General features: G+C 50.0%; 1 long non-coding RNA gene across 1 annotated transcript; it reads left to right on the top strand.

The window, feature by feature from the left end:
• The first annotated feature begins 242 nt into the window (after nt 1-242).
• On the top strand, nt 243-4,033 carry LOC116862639. Its single transcript, XR_004381668.1, has 3 exons — nt 243-654; nt 2,596-2,650; nt 3,898-4,033. It is a non-coding gene; the product is annotated as an uncharacterized LOC116862639 (long non-coding RNA).
• The last annotated feature ends 837 nt before the right edge of the window (nt 4,034-4,870 follow it).

The raw sequence follows: 4,870 nt of genomic DNA, 5'->3' as shown, positions 1-4,870 counted from the left end.
CAATGGTTACCCTTTGGAGTAAGGCACAGCAAAGGGACACTCAGAAGCCTTCTGGGGTGTGCTAGCACTCTAGATCTAGACCTGGTGTCTGGTTTTATGGGTGTATACCTCACTGAGCTATTCACCTGGGAATTGAGCACTTTATGTAAATTATACCCCAATTAAAAACAAAGAGCCAGTGGTGCTCGCAGCCGGCCCCAGGGGAATGAGACGTTCAAATCACTTGACCAGCAGGAGCTGGGGGACCACGGAGGGTGCTAAAGGAGAAATGGGGTGGAGGGGCAGAGAAGGAGAGCCAGAAACCCAGATAGACACACGCAGATTAAGGTGGACAGAGAAGGTGTTTACGGGAAGAAGTCAACCTGAATTCCAGGCAGTTGAATTAGTCCTAGGAGGAAAAGGTGGGGTTTGGCTTCCAAGTAGGGTAACCAGTTTGCCCAGGACTCTTGTTTCGGGCACCAAAGATTCTGTATTCTGGGAAACGTCTCAGGCCAAGGCAGTGGGGACAGCTCAGCTCTCTGCTCCCAAGGCCTGGCTCTGGGCAGGGGTGGGGAGGAATGGAGTGGACCCAGGAGGTAATAGCCACCACCTTTGAGACCCTCCTGTTTCTCCAACAGCCTTCTGTCCAGTCTCCACCTTCACAGCGCCCATCAGGTTAGTGCACAGTTGTTGATTTGCTTATTGGTATTTTCTTGGCTCCGAGCCCCTGGGGGGTATGGGCGAGGCTTCCTTGCCTTTGCACACTATTCTAGCTCTGCTGGGCGCCCCTGCACCAGTGCTGGGGGGGGGGCGGGGGGGTTCTTGATCTTTTTGTGCCACAGAGCCTCCCGGCAGCCTGAAGACGCCTCAGAAGAATGCTTTCCATGCACAGGATCAGATGGGGAGGGTCACACAGAACATCTATTACGCGGAGAGACTGCTGGCAAAAGATTTTTGTTCGCGCATTTGCGATCAAGTCACACACGTCCTCCTCCACGAATGCTTTACCTACTGGAACCCAGCAGCGTGTGGGGTGCCAGAGTGCTCAGGACGACGAATGGCCGTTCGTGACCCCGCAGCAACCGCACCGCAGAAGGGGGACTGCTTGCGATGTCCGCTGGTGGCCGTCCCAGGTGCCAACGAGCTTGCTGTGGTGGGCGGCCCCCACTCCCACCAGCAGGGAATGCTAAGTTTCACTTAGTAGTTCATGAAAATATAGGGGTAATTTCTGGCCCATCCAAGTTCACCCGTACCCCTGAATTCTACCCATGTACTTCAGGTGAAAAAGCACTGTGTGAGTGAAGGAAAGGCAGGTGCAAACTGTAGAGTGCAGGGCCCTGGGAGTGCTCTGAGCCCTTGAGGGACGTGGGTGCTTCTGGGATGGGCACGGGAGGCTGAGAAGCAGGCTCAAACCAGATTATTAGCCGGCAAACCTTGAGGCCAGAAGCAAACAGGGGAGCCCAATCTCTGTATCTCAGAGCTGGCTGTCGGTTCTCAGTAACAGGCTTCATGGTAATAAAAATAACATTTGGCGTGACCCTGGCCTCCTCCCTCCATTGCCGTGTGTGGGAGGATAGACGGCTGGCAGAGTGCAGGCCGAGGGCAGCCGGGGAGCCCGGGCTCTGCAGCCTGGAGAGAGTTCTTTGGGGACCAGGGGGAGGTGCCTTGGGGTCAGCCCACCACCTGGCCAAGGGAGAGGCTTTGAGGGCTGCTTGGCAGCCTCATCCCTGAGGCCTCCCTGAAGAGACCCCATGGAAGACCAGCTTCAGGGAAGCCCTCCTAAGAGAGACGACCCCTGGGAAAGGTGGTACAGTCAGGCCTCCAGGTCTTAGCAGGAGTGATTATTTTTTATATATCTCACCCTGTGCACGAGTGCAGGAGACCAGAGACCCTGGGGGAGGGAGGGGTTTGCTGGCCCAGCCCAAGTGACCTCCAGCTGGAAAACTGCCTTCTAATTAGCAATCAGGAAATCAAGGCCTAGCACGGCGCCAAGCAGCGTGACCCCAGCCGTAGCCTGGTGACATCTCCACCCTCTAGACAGCATGCCCTGTGCTGCACATCAGGGCTGCAGACCCCACGGGTTATTTTTATCTAATGGTGCTATTGTTGGTCGTTGAGTAGCTGCTGCGGTGTGTTCCAGCAGCCGTGAGCTCACAGGGACGGTTTCCTGCGCTGCTTCCTCTCGTGAGGTTCCCTCCCTCCACCAGGGCTCACAGGCAGGCCACCCCCAAGGGCTTCTGGAGCTTGGCCCTGGCCTTGGAGGCAGCCAAGGGCCTTCTCTGGCTCATCCCCCCTCCTTCCCACCACAAGAGTACCCCAGCCTCTCTTCCTGTGCAGAGAATGGGGGCAAAGCTAGTTCTTCTAGGTGCCACTCTCACACGCCAAGGCTCTAGGAGATAAAAGCACTGCTTTCTAGCAAGCCAGCTACACCAAGCCAGTGGCTCTCCCACTGTTTAGACTGTTGACTGGCTGCAAGAAAAAGGTCTTTGTTTTTCCTAACTGGGGACATACATCATACCTCCGTAGGAATGAAAGGTTTCAAGGAAGAACCATCTTCCCGTGTCTGGGAAAAAAAAAAAAACTCTGATTTTTTTTCCCCCCTCTGTTCTATTCTAGTTTTTCCTGTTTGAAGATTCTGGTTGCAACCCAACTAAATCAATTTCACAACCCAGTAAGGATTCATGATTCAGTTTGAAAAATATGGTACAAGATACCTCTTTCTGGAGCTGGTTCTCTTTTCTGAATGAAGGGCACTGGGAGTTCTGGAGGTCCTCTGAACCAGGCACTGCCCTGGTTTGGAGTTCTGTTCATTTTGCAGAAAAGGAAGCTGAGACTCCCCAAGCCTGAGTGGCTTGCCCATGAATCAGCCCCAGGGGGATATTTACAGCATGGAAGATGGCAAATGCTGCAAATCAGGGCTTCCCCCCCCCCCGCCCCCGCCCTTGGAAAACCAGCCCTTAACACACTTACTGGTGCAATGGTGCTTCCCACCCTGCTCTTTCTGGTTCCGCAGTCAGTGTATCTTGAAGCCTTCTGACCTCAGCTTCCTCATCTGTAAATAACATTAAAAAATGCCCACTTCATGGGAAAAATTCTATTCACTGAAGACAGTCTGGTAAGAGGGACAATGACTGGAAGGAAACAAAAATGCAAATAATTATTTGCCTCTGTGATGGGATTTGAAATGAAGTCCCAAACTCCACTATCTTGTGTTATTTCCATCACTGCTAAATGGAGTTTGTACAGGGGGAAAAAAAAAAAAAAACAAATACAAAAAACAAAAAACACTTTGCAAAACTGTTGAGAATTAGAAGAAAGGCAGCCTATAGCCCAGCTATGAGCGGTGTAAACGGAAGAGGGAATTTGTGTTTTTCTAATTGGAAATAGCAAAGAAAGTATTGCAAATGGATTGCATTTCAAAGCAGGACTGTCTATGCAGACAGAAGAGAGAAGGGAGTATTTTGATAAATATTCTGATTCCTAGACTATACCGACAAATATATCCTACACTAATCACTAATTTTCAAAATTCTAGAATAAGGGCTTTACAGCTTCATTTATCCAGTCCAGTGCAATGGTTGCCCCCCTCCTCATCTGACGGATTCCTCCGCCTGGTGACCCCTCAGAGTAGAGTCTGACTGGAACCTTCTCCCGTTCGTGGCCACCCTGCTCTCTGAGGCCACACAGGATATCCTCATCCTCGCCATATTTATAATAATAATGGCTGTATTCATTTCCCATGGTGGCTGTCACAAATTACTACTAATTTTATGACTTACCACAAACTTAATATCTTCTCGCATTAGAAGTCAGAAGTCTGGAACGGGTGTTGCTCAGCTAAAATCAAGGTGCTGGCAGGGCTGTGTGCTTTCTGGAGGCTTCAGGGAGAATCTTTTCCTGGTCTTTCCCATTTTCCAGGGGCACCCACATTTCGTGGTTAATTGACCTTCCTCCATCCTCAAAGCCAGCAGCATTTCACGGAGGAACCTCTCTCTGACGGGGGCACTCACGCTTCTGCTTCCCCGTTTTGTGATAAGGACCATTGCAATTCGATTGGGCTCAACTGGGTAATCCAGGGTCTCCCAAGCCAGTCAGCTGATTAGCAGCTTTAATTCCACCTGCAACCTTAATTGCCACTTTTACCATGAAACACAGCACATTCGCAGGTTCCTGAGATTAGGATGTGGGCATCTTTATTCTGCCTACCACAATGGTTAACATTTTGAGTGCTTCCTATGTACCTGATATAGTTCTAAGCATGTTACTTATAAAGATGTGTTTAAATCTCACCACAGCTCTGTGAAGTAGGAATTGATTTCATAGAGGAGGAAAGTGAGGCCCAGAGAAGAAAACCAAATTGCCCAAGGTCACACAGCTAGTAAGAGGCAGGGCTGAGCTACAAATTCAGGAATCCAATCTCCAAGCCCATTCTCTGAAGCCATAATCACATTTTAGTAACTGAAGGATAGATGTACAAATATAATTCTACTTAGCTTAATCCTCACTTGATGATCTAGAAACCCCTACAGAATGTGACAGTGCCTCAGGTAAATTAATAATGACTGTAATTTGCCAGTGATCAGACAACTTTGGATGGGCTGACCGGTGGATTTCCAGGAGCTAGGATGTCCTATAAGTCTGCTTCCTTCCCCAGTGGGCTTCTCACAATGGGCAATAGTGATTCTCCACTCTGCTCTGTGGTATCTTACCTCAGCTACTTCTCTTTCCCTCTACTCCAGCCATGCTAGCTTCACAGACATCCCTCAAAAAATCAAGTCAGTTTCTACCACAGAACCTTTGCACGCACTATCACCCCCACCTGGAGTCTCTCCCCAGTATACACAAAACTCAAGCATCACTTCAAATAGGTCTCTGACCAAGAATCACCTCT

The sequence above is a fragment of the Lontra canadensis genome, unplaced genomic scaffold (assembly GCF_010015895.1).
Source record: "Lontra canadensis isolate GAN:19392208 unplaced genomic scaffold, GSC_riverotter_1.0 scaffold283, whole genome shotgun sequence".
Classification (NCBI taxonomy): domain Eukaryota; kingdom Metazoa; phylum Chordata; class Mammalia; order Carnivora; family Mustelidae; genus Lontra; species Lontra canadensis.
Note: the sequence above shows the minus strand (reverse complement) of the source record. Positions and strands in the feature narration are given on the sequence as shown.